The sequence below is a fragment of the Belonocnema kinseyi genome, chromosome 6 (assembly GCF_010883055.1).
Source record: "Belonocnema kinseyi isolate 2016_QV_RU_SX_M_011 chromosome 6, B_treatae_v1, whole genome shotgun sequence".
NCBI lineage: Eukaryota > Metazoa > Arthropoda > Insecta > Hymenoptera > Cynipidae > Belonocnema > Belonocnema kinseyi.
The window spans coordinates 34,600,246-34,607,475 of record NC_046662.1 but is presented as its reverse complement, the minus strand read 5'-3'; positions in this window follow the sequence as shown (position 1 = coordinate 34,607,475).

The following is a 7,230-nucleotide window of genomic DNA, read 5'->3' as shown; positions in this document are numbered from 1 at the left end:
TCATTCTGATATGAATTATAAATTAATTTTGTAGCGGACTCGCATTGTCTCCCCTTCTAAAAGACTTTCATTAATTATTTCCTCCTCCTATATCTGTACTCATGTGCACAAAAGGTTTAGATCCGATTTAGTAATATGAAATACATAATGATGGGGTTATTCAATAATTCCTAGGTGTAATTTGCATGTCAATGAGACTAAAGCGTCGTTATTTCTTATACATATTTTATGAATGTGCAAGTAAGACTCCATCTCCTGATGGAAAATGAATATACAAATTAGCATTAAATGGCAAAACTATTTTTCGAATTACAGATAAAAACTTTAAGACAAAGATTTATAAAGGGGCAAAATAAGTAAGTAGAAGATACTATTTGGATTTTTTTCGCATAAGCTTTTATTTAAAATTTCTATTTGTATTGATGATGGCCAAAGTCTGTTTTCAGATAGAAGAATATTTTAAAGCAGGGACTAACTTTTTCTTTATAGATCAAAGAACGTTGTAAATACTTAAAATGTTTGATATATTCATTTTTTCAAACATCGATTTCATCAAAATGCACAATGTAACCGCCAGCTTTCCATATTAACATTAATCAATTCATTATTAAGTTAAACAGTAATAAAAAGTTAATCATTAGAAAATTAATTTAAATTAATTTTTTATTTAAAGCACATATTTTCATAGAAAACATTTTTTTAAATGACAAAATTGTATAAACTACACAGAAAAAGCTTTGATGAGTAGATATGGGTAGATTTGAATCTCCCTGAATTCATTTTATTTGTCTTTAATTACATTTCTTCCCCCATAAAAGCAGTAGATGAAAATCTGTTACACTAACAGCTACTTTTTCCTGAAATATTTATTGCCCCTCTCTTAAAATTTTATTTACGTCATTATCGAAATAAGTTTGCAACAAAATAAGATAAATGCTTCGTACCTTATATATAATAGAAGAAAACTTTGCAATAAAAGCAATGCCATCAGCAAAAATTGTCCTTTAGTCAGGATTCGATTTGCACCTACTTAAAAATACGTCTTGGTTTGACAAAATGTATCCATATTAGTATCATCAGCAATTTGAATAAATATAGTGTTTGAAATACATAAAGGTCTTTGTAGACCATTTTATCTCTTCACTTTTCATTTTTTATAGGAAAATAGATGTGACACATCGATATTGTAGCTGCAATTTTATCCTTCATAAAATATGTAAACGACCGGCACAGAAGAAGATGATAGGTTCTCACAATGTCATATCGCATGTTGAACTTGGGAGTGATGGTTTTAAAAGCATTTCAATCATCGTTTTACTCTTATGAAGAAATATAAGAGCCAACTAAGAAAATCACAGTTATTGTGAATAATTTTGAAGATGAATAATACGTTTGTTATTGTTAATAAAAAATTTGATACGAGATAATTTTCAGGAAAACTGAAAACCACCAATTTTTTATAGTCATACAAGCATTTAAAGTGAGAAGAAAGAAAAAAACACGGAGTATCTCAAGTTTTAATTGGTACTATAGTAATTAGTAATCAATATTCTAGGTAAGTTTATGAGAGGTACGTAATTTATTTAAATTTTTGAGTCATTAAAAATTAATGACAATGTGAAAAACTTCAATAATTCTAGAGAATTTCGGCGGACTGCTCTTAAGGGCATTTATGTGACTCTTACACTTTCCCTTTAATTTTTTCGTAATGCACAAAAGTAAAAAAACTGACATAATCGCTATTCTTGGTCTTATCTATTAAATAAAAAATTTCAGTTTGCGTAAGTGCATATGAAGTTTGTGCAAATTTGGCACACCCCTATTCATGAAAATTCAATACACTGTAAACAATTTTCGCAAAGATTTCCGAAAATTTTCGGAAAATAATAGATTCCAGAAATGAAGCCGGGGAAGTTAAATAATAAGTTCGGTAAATTTGCAAAGTATTTTGCTCGGGAAAATCCATAACGATTTCGGTAAATTTATTCAGCGATTATAAAATTTTCTTGAATATAATTTATTGAAAATTTTCTACAGATTTTCGTCATTGCTTTGGTAATTTTAAAATTACCAACAAAAGAGCTTCCATTGGCCTATAAAAATACAAAAATTCTGCAAAAAATTTCAATGATTGAAAAACAAAATTTAAATCTACCATATGTTTAGAAGTTTAATGTTATACTTTTTATAAATTCATAGAGTTAATTAAAATAATGATCCAAATTTTTTCAACAAGTATAGTCAGTAATTATATTTAGAATAATATGTGATAGCCCAAAATATGGATCATTATACCTTTTTATTAAAACTACGGTGAAAAATTGTGGCCCACTTTAGTATCGAAAGATCCATTTATTTATGATGATCCATTTCCCTTTCATGAACTAAATAAACGTATCTTAGAACAAATTTTTAATCGTTTTTTTTTCTATTTGATCAAGAAAAGTACTGAATTTATACTTTTAAAATTAATACAAAAATGGAAAAATTTTCAAAATATTCTAGGGTTTCCAAATTTTCTGAATGATTTGAATTATTATTATTAATAATTATATAATTAATAATATAAAATAAATTATAAGATTTTGTTTTTCGTGTAAATTTTTTTAACTCTAATGAACTTTGTATAAACTTATGTATGGGCATGTTAGGAATTCTTAATTAATTCAAAATCATACAAATAAATTTTGCAGTTCTAAAAGTAAAATTTTGTGCTACTGATTTTTCCGTGTTTTCTCTTTGTAGGCTCTTGCATAGACTTAATTTAAATTTTGCAATATAGTTTAATTATTATTTATGACACTCCTGATAGATTTTTCTTGATAATAGAAATTTGTATGCAGATTAAAATGAATAATATCCAGGTCAAAATATGGGCATTCAAATGGATTAAAATGATTTCAAACATGGAAAAAAAATGATGTTCGTTTGAGATGATTTCCAAGTAATTTGTATTTGCCCTGCCAGTAAAAGGAGATGCTCGATATTGACTTCAATGCACTGTAAGTCGAAAAGGATTCTTTTGGAATAAATTGTTGACAATTTCACTTCCTGGGAGGAGTAATTTAAAGGAAAAAGTATTTTTCTTTCAATTTCTCTAATAGCCTAATTGGAAAAGCACCCGACCGGAAATCGGTAGATCTGTTCTACAATTCCCATTGGAAGGAAGTGAGTAGATCTCTTTTCAGAAAAATATAATTTTAAAATTTATGAAAGGAATTGTATTCACTACAACATTCGTCCTCACCTCACAGCATTGAAAAGTTTAACTTGCCTTCTGTTTCTATATACTTCAGCAGAATTAAACTGTATTCATTTACTGACAGAAATCGTCATCAGATTGAACAGGATTGAAGTAAAACAAAAGTAGATGATCTTCTTATGAATTGAAACGCTAATCACAGAAAACAACATCCTTTTTGATTCAGAACATCACGAATTCAAAAGTTTTTAAAATTTATTAATCTATTTCAATGATCTCCTTCCTATCGGGATATAATATAGGCGAAACGGTGCATTTGAACTTATTTTATAATTTTCTGGACGGCTCCTATTTTTTAGACACAATATATAACGTGTTCAAAATGTTACAGTTAATTTTAGATTATTTGGTCTGTTTTTTGCGTAATGTAAAATATTATTGAAAATATGATAAAATGGAATAAAAAATATAACCTTCACCGTGTTATAACTTCTCATACTTCGTCTAAAAGTAAATCTATTTAGAATTTACAGCAACATTTTTGTAAAAAAGTGTAATAAAAATCAATTTTATTAAAGTGCTTAATTTACATTTTGAAATATTAGAAAATGCACATTCTGATAAGTTTTTAAACTATTACAAACACTTCCACAACCCCAAACTTAAAAAAATTTTATTTGTATATTGAAAAAAATCCGTGTTTCAATTTTGCCACAGATTTGCATATTCAATCGAACTTAACCCTTCAAGGAACAAAGCGTCCGTATTCCATCACTTTTTTCAGCGACATTTCATGTTACTGTATCGATTGTTAAAAAATTAAAATAATAAATAAATTTTCATTTAAAATTTCTGGAACTTTCGAAACGCGTCAACAGAATTGCAACCAAATTCTAACTGATATAATTAAATTTCTTTACTTAACAAAAAAAGTATTCTTTGTGGCGCCAAATCTTTATTTGATTATTTTCATCTCGAATTGGTGAAGATATACCTAAGCTTCAAAATTTATAAGTTTTTACTCCGAAATTTAAGTTGGCGGTGTTCCATAGGGTGACTGAAAGCCAATTTGTTGTTGCTATTCCTGATTTCCCTTATTGGAGCAATATTTTTTTAAGAATTCCCATGAATGCATGTATATAGGGGTTTTTAGCTTCGCCGATTGCCAAAAATTACTGAAACAATTAGATTTTCATTAAAATTAGCACATCGTGGTTGTTGAGGCCGCTGAGGACAAATCCAAAATCAGATTTCCAAAATTAAATATGGCAGATCCAATATGGCTTCCAAAAGTTAAAAAAACATTCCGAGTTTTATAAAAATTCGCACATAGAATTTTTGGGGTGGCTGATGAAGAATCCGTAATCAGATTTTCGAAATTCAAGATAGCGGATTGAAGAGCGCTAATAAAAATGATGAAAAATGGTCATCAATTTCATTTGCAGTTTCCAAATATCTTTTCACCGGCAAGGTATTCATCACCGTCGCCCAACTTTTACCACATAAAGGTGAAAATTTATTTTCGACTACGTATCCTTCAGGATTACATATTACCTAGATTGACACCTCGGAATTCACAACTCATTTTTTTCTAACGTGAGCCCACTCGAGAAGATAAAATCTGATCACGGATTCGGCATCAGCTGTCCCAAACCCCCTTTCACGAATTTTTATGAAAATTGGAATGCTTCAGTAACTTTTGGCAGTCATAATAAATATTGACTTAACTCTTATGTATCATAGAGAGAGCATTGTTCTTTCGGTGCTCCCTCTATCTACTCAATATTTTCTTACCTTGATAAGCATGCAGTATGAGTACCGAAACGTTGGTAAATATTATTGACAAATTTTTTTTGTTTATTGTTATTTGATAATTATAAAAATAAAAAAGACAAAAGAAATTTAAAAAAGTGAATGAAGGGGATTTGGTTGGTTGCCTTCTCATTTCTTTCTTCTTTTTTCTTTTTCTAACAATTTTTTCTTGTTTTTCAGGAAAAAAATATCTTTTTTCAAATTACAATAGAAGAATTTTATGTTGGTTCTTGAAATTTGGTTGCTGGATTCTTGGTTTTAGTTTCAGAAATTCTATACATTAATTTAATTATTCACCGTTCGAAAGGATTTTAAATTTGATATTACGCATGTACGCATGTGCGAAGTTTTATGAAAATCAGTATGTTTCCGTAATTTCTGGCAGCCATGTTAGATCCACCATCTTGAACTTTGCAAATCTGGTTTTGGATTTGTGATCATCTATACCAAAACCCCTCATATATATGCATGTGTGGGGATTTATTTGAAAATAATGCTCGAATACGAGAAAACATAATAGAAAAAAAATTGGTTTTTAGCCGCCATTTTGGACATCGTCATCTTGAATTTCAAAAAATTAGCTCATAGTTTTTGAAGGCAACGGTCCATAGAAGCAAGCATTTTTTTGTTAGAATTATGTTTTTAAAAATTCCAGACGAAAATGATCTAATAGATATTTGATGCAATACAAAATTCGTATTTTCTGTAAAAAAGAACAAATATGATGATTTCAGTAAATTTCGCATTCAAATTCATTGTCAACAAATGTTTCAACATTCAGGTTGTTTTTAAGAGACAATGGGTTAAATGTTACATACATATGTACTTTCGATAAAATTCTAGTTCCAATTCCCCCACCCGCTCTGGGATCGAACTCTGGACCTCCAGAGTGAAGTTCGAGCAACTAACCAACAGAGCTACCGAGGATATTTAAGTTAATATGATTTCTTTTTTAGAGAAGCTGTGGGTTCCATAAGCTACAATCAGGGTTCTTTGAAGCAACCATTCACGATGCATACAGAACATGTACGTCATCCACTCCTGTTCCTTCCAACCTAGAGTAAATGTTTCACCTCTAGATACTTTTTTAGAGTTACCAACCTTTGTACAATGCAAGGAGGAAGAGTGTTGACAATCCAGATGAGGTGATCCCACAAGAACATCTATTTGCATCTGTTTCGCGACGGACTAAGCCTGTTGCCAGCAAGTCGGAATTTATATGACTTGGTAAAGAAATTGAGCTTTCATACCTCTAAGGCAGGCGATTATGAGAACCACGACATGTACTTTATAGCCTTCGTACATTCTGCTCAGCTTGAAAAGAACATCTGGATAATTTGCCCTTTTTCATACTCATTTGCCGTTATATTACAATCAGCTGATGCCGAGAATTCAATCACGTGAATCATCTTGGTCTCCAGATCTTGTGGGATAATGTCAGGCTTAGTAGTATTGGTACGTTGAGGGGTTGAAAATGAGTAATTCCAGTAAATCTCACACTGATTATTCTCCACAACGGATTCCAGTTTCCTCTTGGCGTAGGGCAAGATGGGCATAAGGTCAACACGATAGAGATAAAGAAGATGGTAAAATAATACTTTTAGAGTTGCATTTTGTCTGTTTCTGTATCCGTAGCGTGCATACTTTGAGCTTCCACTGAGAACATGTCCAAGTGTTTTTGGATCTTGCTTGTACGCTCGGCAGTTAATATCGCCTACAGGTGCATTTGTTCTGCACTCACAGTAAACTAACTTGTATACAACGCTGTCCTGATGGGCGAAAAGAAATCCCTCAGTATTCGATCTCAATCGAACGGATTTGAGAAACATGTTGGACAGACCCATCGATAGCTCTTCTCTACGTATAATGCCGTAGAATTTACCATGAAGGGGCTTGTCCACATTGACGACTTCATGTTGATGTACCATTTGAGAATCTGTGCTTTTTAGAACTGAGCAGGCTGCAGCTGGAATCGTTCTTCGATGAAGATACTCTAAGCTCAGAAAACCTCTACCCTTTTTTCTCGGGGAAGATCACGGATGATGACTTCGATGGATTGTCATCATCAACTTTCCATTGTACTGAAACAATCGTGTAGTTTAGTATAGGAGTGGGCAGAATATTATTTGCTTGGATTTTCTACTCTCCAGAAAATTTGGGACCCCGAATTTTCCTGAGAATTTTGCGATACCTGTTTTCAAAGACTTTTTCTAACA